At 42.2% G+C, this 19,709-nt stretch overlaps 1 protein-coding gene across 2 annotated transcripts in view; it reads right to left on the minus strand.

Annotated features, from left to right (window-relative positions):
• LOC124035688 (excitatory amino acid transporter 2-like) overlaps positions 1 to 9,458 on the minus strand; it is a 71,562-nt gene extending 62,104 nt beyond the window's left edge. For both annotated transcript variants that reach the window (XM_046349288.1, XM_046349279.1), the window contains exon 1: positions 9,206 to 9,458. The gene's annotated coding sequence lies outside the window, so the exon portion shown is untranslated. The remainder of the gene's footprint in view (positions 1 to 9,205) is intronic.
• Between the last annotated feature and the right edge of the window lie 10,251 nt (positions 9,459 to 19,709).

Below are 19,709 nucleotides of genomic sequence, written 5' to 3' on the forward strand. Positions count from 1 at the left end.
CCGACTTGGACCACAGTGCTTGAGAGTGGTCAGATATTGTTTGTCAGATTATTTTTGTACAGCTCCCAAGTGGCTGTGGAGACACCTCTTGTGTTCCCTGCTGAGTGGTTTCACTGGAGGGAGAGAGACAGGATGGCCTAGTGGGACTGGGTTCCTACTGTCTACAATAACAGTTACATATGTAGGATCTTAATTTGACCAGTTTCCCACAGCAGGAAAATAATCCTGCAGCAACAGGAAATGTGAACTATTGTGTGGATTATCATTAATGGATATTTGTGTAGGTTTTGATACATTTTTAAGTGAAAATTCAAAACTTTAGAAACCTTTTTAAACCTCAAATACACTGCTGTTCAGGACATTTCCTGCAAAAACAGGGAGATCAAATTAAAATACTACATCTGTAGATGCTGAATAGTATAATTGTTTATTCATGGCATAAAACTCCAACCAATCTTATCACCAACAAGATATGGTACTCACCAACAGCTTGGTTTATGTGCAAGAGAGTGAGTGCCAAAAAACAACGCCCACTCTCAATGCCGTGTCCATCTGATGGCTGCTCGGAGTCTGGTGTGCTACATATTGGGACAATTGTTCGGATGAGCTCTTCCATTTGTTTTTAATGATTCGTTAATGTGCTTTAATAATGATGATTCTTTTGTTTACCCACAATGGGGGATTGTTCTCAGTGGCATGGGCTTTGGTGCCAAGAGAAGGAACAAAAAGAGTGCACCCTCCTTGCTGACCTGAATTCCGCTGGAGCGGGTGCCAAGGGGATCGTGGGTGGTTTGGGTTTGAAGAGAGAGAGGGGGGCAAGCCATTCACATTGCTTCTGTGAATACTGACCACTATAACCCATTCCTGGTCTGTACTAGCCCCTCCAGCCCACCCCTGCCACCCCCTCCATACAAATATTCATCTTGGGGTTCCGTCCTTGATATTTCTTTATTTGATTTATTTCATCTTTATTTAACCAGGTAGGCTAGATGAGAACACCTTTATTTAACCAGGTAGGCTAGATGAGAACACCTTTATTTAACCAGGTAGGCTAGATGAGAAAACCTTTATTTAAAGAGGTAGGCTACATGAGAACACCTTTATTTAACCAGGTAGGCTAGATGAGAACAAGTTCTCATTTCCAACTGCAACCTGGCCAAGATAAAGCAAAGCAGTGCGACACAAACAACAACATAGAGTTACACATGGAATAAACAAACATACAGTCAATAATACAATAGAAAAAGTCTATATACAATGTGTGCAAATTAGGTAGGATAAGGGTGTCACGCCCTGACTTTAGAGATCATGTTTATGTCTCTATTTTGGTTTGGTCAGTGTGTGAGTTGGGGTGGGTATTCTATATTATATTATTTGTATTTCTATGTTTTGGCCGGGTAGGGTTCTCAATCAGGGACAGCTGTCTATCATTGTCTCTGATTGAGAACCATACTTAGGTAGCTCTTTTTCCGCCGGCCTTTGTGGGAGGTTGACTTTGTTTATGGTCTTTCATCCTAAATCAAGAGGAATATGTGCACTCACCACACTGCACCTTGGTCCAGATCTTTCAACAGCCGTGACAGTAAGGCAATAAATCGGCCATAGTGGCGAAATAATTACAATTTAGCAATTAAACATTGGAGTGATATCCTTCCTGTTTGGCCCTGTCCGGGGTGTCCTCGGATGGGGCCACAGTGTCTCCTGTCCCCTCCTGTCTCAGCCTCCAGTATTTATGCTGCAGTAGTTTGTGTCGGGGGGCTAGGGTCAGTTTGTTATATCTGGAGTACTTCTCCTGTCCTATTCAGTGTCCTGTGTGAATCTAAGTGTGCGTTCTCTAATTCTCTCCTTCTTTCTTTCTCTCTCTCGGAGGACCTGAGCCCTAGGACCATGCCCCAGGAATACCTGACATGATGACATCCTTGCTGTCCCCAGTCCACCTGGCCATGCTGCTGCTCCAGTTTCAACTGACCTGAGCCCTAGGACCATGCCCCAGGACTACCTGACATGATGACTCCTTGCTGTCTCCAGTCCACCTGGCCATGCTGCTGCTCCAGTTTCAACTGTTCTGTCTTACTATTATTCGACCATGCTGGTCATTTATGAACATTTGAACATCTTGGCCATGTTCTGTTATAATCTCCACCCGGCACAGCCAGAAGAGGACGGGCCACCCCACATATGCTCTCTCTAATTCTCTCTTTCTTTCTCTCTCTCTCGGAGGACCTGAGCCCTAGGACCATGCCCCAGGACTACCTGACATGATGACTCCTTGCTGTCCCCGGTCCACCTGACTGTGCTGCTGCTCCAGTTTCAACTGTTCTGCCTTGTTATTATTCGTCCATGCTGGTCATTTATGAACATTTGAACATCTTGGCCATGTTCTGTTATAATCTCCACCCGGCACAGCCAGAAGAGGACTGGCCACCCCACATAGCCTGGTTCCTCTCTAGGTTTATTCCTAGGTTTTGGCCTTTCTAGGGAGTTTTTCCTAGCCACCGTGCTTCTACACCTGCATTGCATGCTGTTTGGGGTTTTAGGCTGGGTTTCTGTACAGCACTTTGAGATATCAGCTGATGTATGAAGGGCTATATAAATAAATGTGATTTGATTTTGATTGATTTGATGTGCAGAAGATGAGTGTGCAAGTAGAGAAGGAGCAAAGGAGTAAAATAAATAACAGTATGGGGATGATGTAGTTGGATGGGCTATTTACAGATGAGCTATGTACAGGTGCAGTGATCTGTGTGCTGCTCTGACAGATCAAATGTATTTGTATAGCCCTTCGTACATCAGCTGATATCTCAAAGTGCTGTACAGAAACCCAGCCTAAAACCCCAAACAGCAAGCAATGCAGGTGTAGAAGATATGAGTCTCCAGTTTCAGTGATTTCTGCAGTTCGTTCCAGTCATTGGCAGCAGAAAACTGGTAAGAAAGGTGGCCGAAAGAGGAATTGGCTTTGGGGGTGACCAGTGAAATATACCTGCTGGAGCGTGTGCTACGGGTGGGTGCTGCTATGGTTACCAGTGAGCTGAGATAAGGCGGGGCTTTACCCAGCAAAGACCTGGAGCCAGTGGGTTTGGCGACGAATATGAAGCGAGGGCCAGCCAACGAGAGCATACAGGTCGCAGTGGTGGGTAGTATATTATGGGGCTTCGATGGGTATCTGTCATACGACAGGATGCCTTTCAAGAGAAGCGCACTTCAAGTCTTGAAACCATTCAGAGAGCAGTAAGATTCCACTAAAACTATAGAATATTGAACAATACACAAGTACAGTTGGATCTGACGCAAACATTCTACGTGAGGAAAATGCATGGATTTCTGTGAGTTGGAGTCTATTCTATACACTTTGCAAGAGTTTGTCACATATCATTACAGATACTGATTTATCCATCTGTCCGCTATATCAATGTTTGTAAGGGATATTCTAGACTGACATTTGATCTGAACTCAGTTGGCCTACTTTGCAACTGTAACTTCCTACCTTTTTTGGGCTTTTACCGTTATCAGCTAGCCTACAAATTGTAAGTAAATTCAATTTCACTAGCCATTACTATAACATTCAGCTAAGGCAGACTACTGTAAAATATATGCCTAAGGGAAACATGTCTATTTTTCTGTAAAAGGAAAGGATACAAAACATTTCAGCTACAGTGCTGTAATGTTCTACAGTAAGACATGTTCTTATGTGACAACTGTCCACCTGTGCACTTTGCCCCTCTCCTGAACACCAAACCAGGAAAGATAAAACCGAAATAGCTTGTTTGTGTTAGCGATGGCTTTATCACACTATATTTAGAAGAATTGTGAGCTGTAATGCCAGTCATCTTTCCTGGAAGAACAGTTTAGGATAATTAGGAAAAACTTGAATGCGAGTCTCAAGGGATTCATTATTCAAAACAGAATCAAACTGCTTAGGGAAGGTGAGGAAACAGCAAACAGTTATGAAAAACACAATTGGGACTAGATTCTTTCCTACACAGGCTATCCGCAGAATAATAGATATTCTAAATTAGAGGAAATGTTTTTGCCTATGACCAGCGGAGATCTATTAGTGTGCCATGTGCAGGCACGCAGGCAAGTAGGCAGGCAGGCCGGTGGACAGGAAGGCGGGTAGGCAGGCTGGTGAATGCCTGTGTGTCTGTTGTGGTGCAGTCATACAGAGGGAAAAGGAGCAAGGAAAGGGGCTTTTGTTTGTGCAACCCTTGGGAAAGGGCTATCACTTTTTTCTCAGGGAGGACTACAGCTGCAAAAATAGCAAGTATCCTTTAGAAAAGGGAGAATCCTATAAAGCATAATGGGAAGAAAGGTGTCAGTGAGGGAAAATGAAGAAAGTAAAAGAGAGGGAGAAAAAAGGAAATAGATGGATTGATGAAATTGAAGGACCAGGGGAAGAGTGAGAAAGACAGAGAAGGAGATGAGGAGAGAACGAGAGAGGCAAAAAACAGATGGGATGATGAAACGGGTGACCAGGGAGAAAGAGAAAGTGACAGGAGAGATGAGACAGAGAGTAGAGGGAGAGACAGGGATATACAGGGGAGATTAGAGGAAGAGACAGGGAAATACAGGGGAGATACAGGGATATACAGGGGAGATTAGAGGGATTGACAGAGGGATATACAGGGGAGATTAAAGGGAGAGATAGAAGGGAAGATTTGAGGAAGAGACAGAGGGATAGACAGGGGAGATAAGAGGGAGAGAAAGTGAGACACATGAGAGATTAGAGGAAGAGAGAGATAGGCAGGGAAGATTAGAGGTAGAGACAGAGCAAGAGACTGGAGATTAGAGGACGAGACAGAGAGATAGACGAGAGATTAAAGAGAAAGACAGAGTGAGAGACAGGGGAGATTAGAGGAAGAGAGAGAGATATAGACAGGGGAAAGTAGAGGAAGAGAGAGATATAGACAGGGGAGAGTAGAGGAAGAAACACAAAGTTTGAAGGGACAGGGGAGGGAGTGTGATACAGTATATGCAGGGGAGAGTAAAGGGAGATGTAGAGAGAAGAGGGTGGTGAACGGTGAAAAGGGAGTTGGATTATACTTTGTCAGTTTCTGCATGTTCCCAGGAGGATTACTCAAGAGCTAGATGCTACAGAATGCCAGGGAGCCCACAATGAAGCCCTATGAATGGAAACACACACACATAAATGCACACTCTAATTTCTAATCTTAGCTTTCCTTCCCTCTCTCATCTCAACCTATACTGCATATTTTTCTGTCTCTTCCTTTCTATTCTTCCCTACCCCCCACACCCTCTCTCTCGCTATCTCTCTTTCAGTAGCAGTCTTTCCCAGGTCTGGCTTTCTCAGAGACGCAGCAACGAGAGAGAGGCTGACTACCCTGGCAGGTGACAGGTAACATATGCCTAATGTCTAGGAGGATGGCACTGCCCTGCAACCCCCTCATGGCCTCACCCTCTCAGCACACAGAGCTACGCTTAGCACCAAACAGTGTCCCACTGTCTCTCTACCTCCACCAACCTCCAACCCACCACCACCAACACCACTGTCACCCCTCCGCCCATTTATCTCCTTTCCTCCAAATAAAATACCTGATAGATCACTCTGTGTACCCTCTTCCTCCCTCTCGCTCTCCCTTTCATCATCTCCTCTCTCTCTCCCTCCCTCTCTCACTTTCACTCTCACCCTCTTAACTTTCTCTCACTTTCACACTATCTCTCTCACTGTCCCTCTCTCACTCTCCCTTTCTCTTTCTCTCTCATATATACATTTCTCTCCTCTGCTGCCAGAAAATGAAAGTATATAACTTCCCTCCATTCTACCTGAGCTCTATTACCAAGTGAACACACACACACACTCAAATGTGAGTAATCTTTGTGCCATGTGAACGAGCCTGGCTGTTATAACAATAAGAACACTTTGTTGTCTACCCCATGTGGAGAACCTAGTGTTGATGTTAATGTATAGTCTTTCTTTAACAACATCTGCACCAGCGTGAAGGCCGTTTCATTTATTTGAGTTATTTCTTGTTTATTGGTTAACTCCAATCCACCATCTGGCCTTTCCCAGTCTATCAGCCCTTAATTTTCCTCCCCTCCCACTTCCACAGCATCACAGGGGAATGCACCCTCTTTCAATTAGAGTGGAAAATATTAGTTGGATAACTGCTATATTACATATCTATGTTCTCGCTATATATTAAAGAGTGATCAATTAGGGCAAAAAAAGCATATAGGATCGTATGTTTTGACTAATTTGAGCAGCTACTCCCTATTCCTCCGATATTCCCAATGTGCCTTCGTGAGCTCATTTTTATATCTCCCTTGTCCCCTACACGTGTTTTTTCCCTCTCAGAAGCAGAGTCCCCCCCCCCCGCACACATACTGTACGTAAACATGCCTTCAAAGATGTTTGAGATAATAGATTCTGTTTAATATTGTTTTGGTTTTGTCCACATAGATCAGCACCACTCCAGGGTTTAACCTAGTGTGTGGGTGTGGTTGCGTGGGCGGGCGGGCGTGTGTGGTCTTGTATTACTATCCTTGTCGGTACCTGAACTACCAATGTTCCCACTAGGACATTTTAAGGGTTAGGTTTAGGGTTACTATTAGGGTTAGAATTAGCATTCGGTGTATATGTATCTTATTGCGTTTTCTGTTTTTCCTCTACAGAGGCAATGCATAGCGTAATCTAGGAAGGATTCTGGATCATCTCCCATAGACTAAGAATTTTCCATAGTAATTCAGATCCTTTTCCCAGGTTAACAGACTAGCCTCAGACACCCCAATCAGACCAAGAGTGCCCTCTAGAAAATCAGAAGATCCATGAGGATTGGACAGCTCCTTCTCCTCCTCTGTTTTTTTTCACATGGAGTCACCAATATAGGCAATACAAAACAACAAGGAGATTAGATATGCATTTTGCAATTCCATGAAGTCTATTTCTGCATTCAGTGAGTACAAATACTGGAGAATACTATGACAAACATAATGTCAGCCTCGTCCTTAGAATCATTCTCCCAGAAACACATTCATATAGATTATTGTAAATGGCTGTGGACACTCGAGACAATCCCTTGCGAGATACACACACGTTTGTGTGCACCCTTTCCAGATACACATATACATGAAATGGCACACTGTGCCCTTGAGCGTGCATTAAAAGCTCCCCCTGAATGTCTGCAGTGTATTCATTCATGTATGGCAGCAGCCAGCGAGTGCTGCAGTCTACGGGTGCAGCCTCCGGGCTCAGGACGAAACATATTAGATGCATGGACCCTTTCCCCTCCATAGTCTCCCTAAAATTACACGGCCCCAATTTTATCAGGTCCTGGCCTGAAGACACAAGCTTCAGCAAGCCACTGTCCCTACAGACTGACTCCCACTGGAGGATGAAACATTAACTCTTAATCTTCTACATGCATTTATCAAAGCCCCTGAAGGCCTGACAGACACCTCCACTCTGTCCGGCTTCGACCACCAATATCACCCAAGTGGTGATTGATGTTGCATCTGGAAACATATCCTCTGGTTGTGTTCAAACGAAAGGCTGTCAGAGTAATGTGAACGCAATCAAGTGCCAAGAGAGTATGTTTCCATGGAGACGAGTGTGTGTGTGTGGACCCCTGCGGCCGCATTGATTTTGTTCGTCAATGTCACTCAGATATTATATGAATATGGCATAAGTAATAGCAAAATGTGTAGAATTGCAGGAATTAGCTTTAAAAATGCTAAAATGTCTCTCCACCCCATGGCAAAATGGGCAGAATTGCATGAAATGTGTTATCCAATGCACAATTTTCGGGGGCTCACTAAAATGTTTTGCCCATGAGGTGGGGGGCCCCAACCAAATCTTGTGTGCATGAGTGTGCAATTGAATGAGGGGAGGAGGTGTGAAGTGATTGGTTCAAGGAAGGGGAGGTAAATTGTAAATATATAGCACTTTCGTGTGTGTGTGAAAACCCTGAAGAATCTCAAATATAAAATATATTTAGACTTGTTTAACACTTTTTGATTACTACAATATTCCATGTGTTATTTCATAGTTATGATGAATTCACTATTATTCTACAATGTAGAAAACAGTAAAAATTAAGAAAAACCACGGAATGAGTAGATGTGTTCAAACATTTGACTAGTACTGTATATATATATATACGTATTGATTTGATGGCCGCCAGTTTTCCATCCTTTGGCTACAGTAACAGACCAGGTAGGCTCCGAGAAACCAAAGCCTTTATAACTCATAGTCAATGCAAGATAACTCTGCTTACCAAACATAACTGAAGACTACGTATTAGCTCATTGACAACTGATAAGATACTGAACACCGATAAGATACTGAATGACCGCTAGAAGAGCTCGGACATACAACACTAAAACAAACTTCCAATCAATGATCTCTCTTCATTGTTCTCTCTGTCTTGGGTTGAGTAAGACCTGGCAGGCTACCTGCCACACACGTGGGAATGCTGCGCGGGGCAACAGATATGATGCAGTTCGTGCAAGACGCGCGATTTGGCACAGAGGTATGGATCCGTGGAGACGTTTGGTAGAAGGATTATATCAACGCAATTTGAAGCCCCGATGCACGATATACCGTGACGTAATTACCACACATTGTCTGCAAACATTGGCGACTCACTATTAGACTAGATGAGAGTGTTTTATGGCAGAAACACATCTTGAATTATAGCTTTTAGTTGCAGGTTAATCCTTTATTAGGCTTATATAACACAATGTGAAGACAATGTAACAATTTGCAGATGTTTTTGGATTCTAGAGGGAGTGCAGATTGATGTGCTGCCTAAAATGGACTCCTGGTGCACCTGTTTAGCCCACGCGCGTAATGTGATGTGCAGACCATTGTTTAAGGGGGGAGCGCTCCAACACTTCCTGACCATGCCATTATAAATGCAGTATATGGGCGATTGGACCATATGATGGCTGACCACATTAAGACTACTTTAAGTTTGTGTAAAGAAGCATGGGCATAATAAGAAGAATAAGAATAATAATGATAGTGACAATAATTATAATAATGATAGTAATTAGCCTATAATCAAATAATCATTAATTATCGTGGGCTGATCATCATAATTATAATTTGTCATTCATGTATTACTAGTACTGCAAATGTATTATTATTATTATTATTATTATTATTATTATTATTATTATCCCCTTTAAAGGCAAAAGCTCATGTCCTGTAAACATGTAATGTACATGCATAATAATCGCCTCTCACCTTTATTTTCAATCACGGAGTTATTGGAAAATAAGTTTCAGTCTCTTCTTTCCCTTCTCGCATCCGCTTCAGGGACGTTCGACCACTGAAATGCCGAGCCGAGCCGTCAGTGCGCCCAGGGCATGAGAGAGCGCAGCAGCAGAAACCAAACAGACGGATTTCTATCACAGTAATCCGTGGAGCTCCGGTGCTCAACAGTCCGACTGAACGAGCTCTGCCTCACTTCGCTCTCTCGCGCGTTCACTTCCCCCACCTCCCCTCCTCCTGTTCACCCCTTTTCTTCTCTGCCTCGTACTTTGGAATGCTGCTCCTCGTTGGTTGACGATGCAACCTCGACGCCCCCCACCTATATATCTATTTAAATGTTAAACCAGTTTACCTTCATATAACACACTCACAAGCTATTGTGCATGTGTTTGTTCGTGTGTTTGTTGAATGGGTGTCATTATCTGGTCAGGTGTAGTCATTGTGGGTTTAACAACAAGTTCACTATTTTCTGTTGAAGTAGTAACGGTTATATTGGGGGTTTAGAATGACTAGCGGTTATTTGGTGAACACTGCTCATGTAAAAAGTAACCTTGCCTGAGATCTAAAAACTCCCAAAGCCACTGCCTTCTTTAACTCCGCAGGCTAATTCGACCAAATTCAAATTCGTCACCAATTTCAGTGGGTCCCGTTGTTGCCTTAATCAGAAAGGTCAGTCAATGTATCAATTTCTGTGGTAGTTGTGGAGAGATGGAGTAGCCTAAATCAATGGTGATCGCAGTGTAGCAGAGGTGGTTGGGTGAACCAGTCATAACATTGCCTGAAACCTGACTAACTCTCCCTGTTACTGCTTGAAAACTCCAAGTGTCACACTTATTATATGGTATGTTTGTCTGTATTAGAACATCTGTTAACACTTATTTCTCTTAAAACTGGTTAAGGGCTTGTAAGTAAGCATTTCACTGTAATGTGAATGTGACAAAAAAATTATTTGATTTGACCAATGACATCCACCTGTCATGAATCATTACTTTATGTCTGAGTGAAGACGAGATGTCCCCCGTGGGACAGTTGAGCAAAAGTAGGCTAATATGATTAGCATGAGGTTTTAACTAACAATAACATTTCCCAGGACAGACATATCTGATATTGGCAAAAAGCTTAAATTCTTGTTAATCTAACTACACTGTCCAATTTACAGAAGCTATTACAGTGAAATAATACCATGCTATTGTTTGAGGAGAGTGCAAACACATGTTTTTCGTTGTATTATCTTTTACCATATCTAATGTGTTATATGCTCCTACATAAATTTCACATTTCCACAAACTTCAAACTGTTTCCTTTAAATGGTATCAAGAATATGCAGATCCTTGCTTCAGGTCCTGAGCTACAGGCAGTTAGAATTTTGTCATTTTTGGCAGCAATTGAAAAAAAGGATGGGTTCTTAAGTAAAAAAAATAGATAAGTAAAACATTTAAATAACAAATTATTAAAGAGCAGCAGTAAAATAACAGTAGCAAGACTATGTACAGGGGGTACCGGTACAGATTAGCTGTTCAGGAGTCTTATGGCTTGGGGGTAGAAGCTTTAAGAAGCCTTTTGGACCTAGACTTGGTGCATCGGTACCGCTTGCTATGCGATAGCAGAGAGAACAGTCTATGACTAGGGTGGCTGGAATCTTTGACAATTTTTAGGGCCTTCCTCTGACACAGCCTGGTATACATGTCCTGGATGGCAGGAAGCTTGGCCCCAGTTATGTACTGGGCCTTACGCACTACCCTCTGTAGTGCCTTGCAGTCCGAGGCCGAGCAGTTGCCATACCAGGCAGTGATGCAACCAGGCAGTGATGGTGCAGCTGTATAACTTTTTGAGGATCTGAGCACCAATGCCAATTCTTTTCAGTCTCCTGAGGGGGAATAGGGTTTTTGTGCCATCTTCATGACTGTCTTGGTGTGTTTGGACCATAATAGTTAGTTGGTGATGTGGACACCAAGGAACTTGAAGCTCTCAACCTGCTTCAATACTGCCCTGTTGATGAGAATGTCCTCCTTTTTGGTCTTCCTTTTCCTGTTGTCCACAATCATCTCCTTTGGCTTGATCACATTGAGGGAGAGGTTGTTATCCTGGCACCACAAGGCCAGGTTTCTGACCTCCTCCCTATCGGCTGTCTCATCATTGTCAGTGATCAGGCTGTTGTGTCATCGGCAAACTTAATGATGGTGTTGGAGTCATGCTTGGCTATGCAGTCTTGAGTGAACAGGGAGTACAGGAGGGGACTGAGCACGCACCCCTGAGGGGCACCAGTGTTAAGGATCAGCGTGGCGGATGTGTTGTTACCTACGGTTGCCACCTGGGGGCGGCCCATTTGGATGTCCTGGAGCCAATTGCAGAGGGAGGTGTTAAGTGCTAGGGTCCTTAGCTTAGTGATGAGCTTTGAAGGCACTATGGAGTTAAATGCTGAGCTGTAGTCAATGAATAGCATTCTCACGTAGGTTTTCCTTTTGTCCAGGTGGGAAAGGGAAGTGTGGAGTGCAATAGAGATTGTATCATCTGTGAATCTGTTGGGGAGTTGTGGAAATTGGAGTGGGTCTAGGTTTCTGGGATAATGGTGTTGATGTGAGCCAATGTTGACCTGTTTAATGTTCTTACTCACATCAACTACGGAGAGCGTGATCACACAGTCATCCGGAACTTCTGATGCTGTCATGCATGCTTCATTGTTGCTTGCCTCGAAGCGAGCATAGAAGTAATTTAGCTCGTTTCACTGGGCAGCTCTCGACTGTGCTTCCCTTTGTGGTCTGTAATAGTTTGCAAGCCCTGCCACATCCAACAAGTGTCGAAGCCGGTGTAGTACGATTTAATCTTAGTCCTGTATTGATGCTTTGCCTGTTTGATGGTCCGTCAAAGGGCATAGCAGGATTTCTTGTAAGCTTCCTGGTTGAAGTCCTGCTCATTGAATGCGGTAGCTCTACCCATTAGCTCAGTGTTGATGTTGCTTGTAATCCATGGCTTCTGGTTGGGATATGTATGTACAGTCACTGTAGGTGACGATGTCATCGATTAACTTATTGATGAAGCCAGTGACTTATATGGTGTACTCATCAATGCCTTCAGAAGACTACTGGAACATATTCTCTCTGTGCTAGTAAATCATTCCTGTAGCTTAGCGTCTGTCATCTGACCACTTCTTTATTGCTTTAGTTTTTGCTTGTACGCAGGAATCAGGAGGATAGAATTGTGGACAGATTTGTCAAATGGAAGGAGAGGGGGAGCTTTGTATTCATCTCTGTGTGTGGAGTAACAGTGGTCTAGAGTTGTTTTCCTCTGGGTGCACATTCAACATACTGGTAGAAATGAGGTAAAATGGATTTAAGTTTCCCTGCATTAAAGTCCCTGGGCTACTAGGAGCGCCGCCTCTGGATGAGTTTATGTTTCCTGTTTGCTTATGGTGGTATACAGCTCATTGAGTGCTGTCTTCGTGCCAGCATCGGTTTGTGGTAGTAAATAGACAGCTACAAAGAATTTAGATTAAAACTATCTTGGTAAATAGTGTGGTCTACATTTTATCATGAGATACTCTACCTCAGGTGAACAAAATCTTCCTTATTGTTATATTTCGTGCACCAACTGTTGTTTACAATTATACACAGACGATCACCCCTTGTCTTACCGGAGGCGGCTGTTCAATCTTGCTGATGCAGCATAAACCCCACCAGCTGTATGTTACTCATGTTGTCGTTCAGCCACGACTCGGTGAAGCATAAGATATTACAGTTTTTAATGTCCAGTTGGTAGGATATTCGTGATTGTAGTTCGTCTATTTTGTAATCCAATGATTGTACGTTGGCTAATAGGACAGAGGGTAGAGGCAGACCTACATCCCCGATATCTCCGTATCTTTGTCATGCGAATCACTGGGATTTGTGCGTTGATGGGTGTCTGAAGTAAATCCTTTGCACCCGACTCATTAAATAAAAAAAGCTTTGTTCAGTACGAGGTGAGTAATCACTGTCCTGATATCTAGAAGCTATTTTCAGTCATAGGAGACGGTGGCAGAAACATCACAAAATACGTTACAAACGCGAAAAAACATACATAATAGCACAATTGGTTATGAGACTATCTTTTGTACCATACCATGTGGATTCAGTTACAGTCGTAGCACAACAACATCGACATGGCCTATTACCACACTGTTTTGGCCTATCCTCATTTTTAAATGTTTTGTCATTTAGCAGACGCTCTTCTCCAGAGCAACTTAAAGGAGTAATTAGGGTTAATTGCCTTGCTGAAGGGCACAGTGGCAGATTTTTCACCTATTCAGCTTTCAGTTACTGGATTCAAACCAGTAACCTATTTTTCAGTTACAGTTGACCCATGTGGATTGTGTAATAACTCAAAGGTGCTACAAGGCTTCTGGAGATAAGGAAATGGATGAGGACAGTGGGATAGGCCAAATTGTCTTTTCGGTAAATGAGCTAGATTAATTAAACATGATCCTATTCCAATTGTATTTCCAGGTGCACAATTAAAGTTATTATGCCATGTGTAGACTGAGATTGTCGACCACATACATTCTTATAGCATGAGGGTACAACCATTGGTTTACAGTACGCTGTGGTATGCTATTTTGACCAAGTGGTTCCTCTAGACAATCTTGTCTGCTGTCCAGGAGTATTTAGCACATGTCCTTTGGTCTATTTCTGGGCTGGCATACCTCACCTGGGACCTGCATCCCTCTCCTTTGTAACAAAGTATGTGCGAGGAGTACTTTATTCATGGTACATAAATTAAAACGTATTTGTGATCGGCTCGATTCGGTCTTATGTAGCAAAATTTGAAATTGTGTTTTTTACATTGGATAAAAGTAGAAACTCAGAGCTAGAAAATGGTTAACTGTATCATATACTACAGTTGAGGGACAATGGGAAAGTAATTCTGCTTTCAAAGTTGATACACTTGTATCCCCACTTTTGAGAATATGGCCCTTGAATGTTTTGGTAAACCTACTGGGAAGCTCTTCTTTGTCTCCATTCCTTCGCATCGTTCACACCCTCTTATTCCTTAACCCCACTCATCTCTTTAAGGATTCACATGTGAGGCCATGTGCTAAACAGAGTGAGTACGGTAGTGTACTAAAGAACCAAAGAATTCAAGACTAAAGGCTGGTTTATACTACGTATATCGACATGTCTGTAGACAGTTGTCGTAGTGACATCATGAACATTCTATTGTCGTCTGACATCAAACTTGTCGTTGTCATTATGAAAATGTAAGAACTCAAAAACGACAGGCTGCATGACAAAAGCGTAACTGGTGTTTTTTAACACCAATAATCCCATCTGTTTAAAAATGAATTTATTATATGTGAATCTAACAAACCAGGCAACTAAAAGCAACTTTCTAAACATTGTTTTGGTTAGTTTCTAGCTTGTTAGCTAGTTAGCATTTCTTGTCGTGAGTCTTGTTCTGGAGGCAGCTCTACAGAGTGGTCACTAGCTGGCACAGATACAAAGTCATAAACCTAACCCTAACATTAACCCTAACCTTAATGACACCACTAAGGAATGAAGGTTGTAAAGGTATTGTTTGTTGTTGTTCTTAAAAACCTCTTAAGGATCGGATCCTTCATCTCAATTTCCGCCTAAAATAACATACAAATCTAACTGTCTGTAGCTCAGGACCTGAAGTAAGGATATGCATATTCTTGATACTATTTTACCTTCACACCTCTAGATGGTCAGGCGGGCGTGGGTGTGGCTCCCACAGGTCATGTTACTCTCAACCACTATTGAGGATAAAAAAACGTGTTAGAACTCAAGTTTACTATTACTTATTTTATTTCCCTTTATTTTAGCAGTGGGTGAGCACTGCATCAATACATCAAATGCACAACACAGATCCATAAACATGTATTATATATAGTATGGAGAACACAATCACTATAATGAAACATGTGGATCAATAGGCAATAAGACACATAGACTATACTAACATATTGTATGCCTCAGGTCTATATATTATTTATATGTAAATAGAAATCAAAGACAAATATCTTAAATGAATATGCAACCATTTAAACAACTGGATTAGCACGAGAAGCAAAAACATATTTTATTTACTGATCAAAAAATCTCCTTCCAATCTTTCACGTGTGTCACTCCTCGTGTCACTCTCCCGGTCAATTTCTGCAATAATCTCATTCAAATGTGTATACTTGAAGTTCAATTTAGCATTTATACTCTTAGCATAAAATGATGGACAGATTTGCCAAATGGAGGGAGAGGGAGAGCTTTGTATTTGTCTCTGTGTATGGAGTAACGGTGGTCTAGAGTTTATTTTCCTCTGGGTGCACAGTCAACATGCATGAGGTGAATGTATCAAACCAGTTTCCTTGATAAAAGTGTTTTGTTGTTGTGCACTATCATCAAACAATAGCATGTTTTTTCTCTGCTGTAATAGCTACTGTAAATTGAACACTGCAGTTAGATTAACAATCATTTAAGCTTTCTGACCACATAAGACATGTCTATCTCCCGGAAAGTTGGCTTTTGCTTACAACGCCTTTCTAGTCAAATATCGCATATTGAGCAGCAACTGTCCCAATTTCGGGACACTGAACTCCCTAGTCCTTGTCGGTGACAAGCATACGCATAACATTATGCAGCCACCACCATGCTTGAAAATACACAGAATGGAACTAAGTAATGTGCTATGTTAAATTTGCCACAAACATAATGATTTATATTCAGGACAAAAAGTACATTTCAGTTTTACTTTAATGCTTTTGCAGTTTTACAATACCTCGCCCTTCTTTGCGAGGCATTGTAAAACCTCCCCTGGACTTTGTCATTGACTCTGTGCTTGAAAGTTACTACTCGACTGAGGGACCTTACAGATAATTGTGTATGTGGTGTACAGAGATGGGGTAGTCATCAAAAAAATATATTAACCTCTCTGGGATTTTCGGGACGGTAGCATCCCAACCGGACAACAGCCAGTGAAAGTGCAGGGCGCCAGATTCAAAACAACAAAAATCTCAATTAAAATTCCTCAAGCATACAAGTATTTTTACACCATTTCAAAGATAAAATTCTCGTTAATCCAGCCACAGTGTCTGATTTCATAAAGGCTTTACAGCGAAAGCACCACAAACGATTATGTTAGGTCACCACCAAGTCACAGAAAAACACAGCCATTTTTCCAGCCAAAGAGAGGAGTCACAAAAAGCAGAAATATAGATAAAATGAATCACTAACCTTTCATCCTATGACACTCCAAAGGACTTTATGTTACACAATGTTTTGTTCAATAAATTGCATATTTATATCCAAAAATGTTACTAATTTTACATTGGCGTGTTATGGTCAGTAGTTCCAAAACATGCAGTGATTTTGTAGAGAGCCACATCAATTTACAGAAATACTCATAATAAACATTGATAAAATATACAAGTATTGTACATAGAACTTTAGATAAACTTCTCCTTAATGCAACCGCTGTGTCAGATTTTTAAAAAACTTTACGGAAAATGCATTGCATGCAATAATCTGAGTACGGCGCCCAGAGACCAAACAAGCCAAAAAGATATCCGCCATATTGTGCAGTCAACAGAAGTCATAAATAACATTATAAATATTCACTTACCTTTGATGATCTTCCTCAGAATGCACTCCCAGGAATCCCAGTTCCACAATAAATGTTTGATTTGTTCGATAAAGTTCATAATAGCTCCTTTTGTTAGGGCGTTTGGTAAATAAATCCAAACGAGCGTGCAAATCCAGCCCGAAAGGTCGGACGAAAAGTCCAAAAAGTTATATTATAGGTTGTAGAAACATGTCAAACGAAGTATAGAAACAATCTTTAGGATGTTTTTATCATAAATCATCAATAATGTTCCAACCAGAGAATTCCTTTGTCTGTAAAAAAGCAATGGAATGCAAGCTAACTTTCACATTTACATTTACATTTAAGTCATTTAGCAGACGCTCTTATCCAAAGCGACTTACAAATTGGTGCATTCACCTTATGACATCGAGTGGAACAGTCACTTTACAATAGTGCATCTAAATCTTAAAGGGGGGTGAGATCAAATCAGGAAGGATTACTTATCCTATCCTAGGTATTCCTTAAAGAGGTGGGGTTTCAGGTGTCTCCGGAAGGTGGTGATTGACTCCACTGTCCTGGCGTGTGAGGGAGTTTGTTCCACCATTGGGGGCCAGAGCAGCAAACAGTTTTGACTGGGCATGGGGAGGAGCTCTACTTCCTCAGTGGTTTGCCAGCACAAGGTGGATGAACAGTGTTTTGAGTTTGGGTGTTTCACATGACCGCGCGTCACGAGCTCGTGGTAATCTGCCAGACACGTGGCTCAATCCCATCTCATTCGGCCCCACTTCACAGTAGAAGTATCAAACAAGGTTCAAAAGACTGTTGACGTCTCCTGGAAGCCTTAGGAAGTGCAACATGACCAATATCCCACTGTATCTTCGATAGGCTATGAGTTGAAAACCTACAAACCTCAGATTTCCCACTTCCTGGTTGGATTTTTCTCAGGTTTTCACCTGCCGTTTTTCTCAGGTTTTCGCCTTCTGTTATACGCACAGACATCATTCAAACAGTTTTAGAAACTTCAGAGTGTTTTCCATCCAAATATACTAATTATATGCATATTATAGATTTTATGGCTGAGTAGCATGCAGTTTACTCTGGACACCTTATTCATCCAAGCTACTCAATACTGCCCCCAGTCACCAAGTAGTTAAACACCATTACAACACACAGAGTGAGTCCATGCAACTTATCTGAGTTGCTAAGCAAGTTTTGGGACCCCTTTTGTGGTAACAAATTCGTCACTAAAAAGCTGTAAAGTTGAGGCGTTACAGATTTCATGATAGAAATATCAAAGACATTTCCTATTGAGCCGACATATGCAGCTTTTACCGTGAATGCAGCCTCTTCTAAAGTGGGAATGTTACCTTTAAATTTCAATCACGCTGTAAGGCTGAACTATCGCAATGCGGATTGAATAGAGCTCAAGGAGTGTTAATACAAAGGATAAGTTTTTTCTCATCCCCCCTTTAAGATTTAGATGCACTATTGTAAAGTGACTGTTCTACTGGATGTCATAAGGTGAATGCACCAATTTGTAAGTCGCTCTGGATAAGAGCGTCTGCTAAATGACTTAAATAAAATGTAAAATGTAAATGGGTAGGCTCGCTCAATACAAATGGTGCCAGAGATGAGGGAAAGAGGAGTGTGTTGGGTGAATATGAAAACAAAAAAAGTTCAGGTGTTTCTGCATAGTGGTGATGTGTTGAATAAAGTCGATTGGGGGCTCTGGTGGAAAGGGGCAAGTGTGTTAAGCCAGGGGACACATTTTATTGCAGGGGTGGCAGTCCTTTTTGCACCAGGTCTGTCTGTAACAATTTGCTCCTCAAAGGAGGTGTGTAAGCGTAGGCTGCTTGTTGTAAAAGCAGAAATGAACTACATTGGTTTTGTCTTTATAAATGTGTATGCGCCTAATACAGGGAGAGAGAGTTTTTTATTTATTTGGGAGTCTTAGACAGGAACTCTCACAGGTAACGCCTGAGGAGACGCTGGTGGTCGGAGGGGACTGGAACTGTACAATGGATTTTTACAAAAGACAGAAATGGGGATGAGCCTCAATCAGTGGCAGTGTTAAGGGACATAATTAATCAGTTCGACCTAGTGGATGTTTGGAGAAATAAACATCCCAACACAAGACAGTATACATGGGTAAAGGTTTTTGGGGCTAGGGGAAGTGCATCCCGACTTGATCGGTTTACATGTCTAGGAATCGGAACAATAGGCTGTTAGGCGCTACCATTCTCCCGGTGGGGTTTTCGGATTACCACATAACTATGGCTCGGCTGTCTATTTCACCAGGACCCCGGCAAGCATCCTATTGGAATCTCAATGTAAAGCTCTTACAAGATGCCACTTTTTGCTCAGATTTCGGAAAGGTGGGGCAGCAAAGAGAGGAGTATGACTCTGAGTCAATGGTGGGATGTGGGGAAAGTCCAAATTCTGCTTTTCTGTCAACAGTACACAGCTCTTTCATCCTCCGAGGCTAGGAGAGTATTGGGGGAACTAGAGTGTGGTATTAGTGAGATGGAGATAGAGAAGGTGGGGCAAGGCAATGTAGGCCTTCAGGGTAATTTAGCTGAATTACTGTACATAGGGACCTGGGTAGTTTTTTCCAGGTTAAAGCAAAGGGAGTACTTGTAAGAGCTAGGTTCTCCATGCTCAAGGAGATGGATGCTCCTAGCTCCTTCTTCTTTGGTTTGGAAAGTCAAGAGTACGCATTGTCTGCGGTTGTCTAATGGGCGAAATTGACATTCCTCTGTTGTACCATGAACCGGCAGGTGCCGTAACCCAGATATCCCCCAGTCATGCACCGGGGGTCGATGGACTCCCAATTGTGTTTTATTAAAAAAAGATCTGGGGAATAATTGGACAGTATTTATTTTGCGTGTTGTGTGAATGCATCGGGGTA

The sequence above is a fragment of the Oncorhynchus gorbuscha genome, linkage group LG01 (genome assembly GCF_021184085.1).
Source record: "Oncorhynchus gorbuscha isolate QuinsamMale2020 ecotype Even-year linkage group LG01, OgorEven_v1.0, whole genome shotgun sequence".
In the NCBI taxonomy this organism is placed as follows: Eukaryota; Metazoa; Chordata; class Actinopteri; order Salmoniformes; family Salmonidae; genus Oncorhynchus; species Oncorhynchus gorbuscha.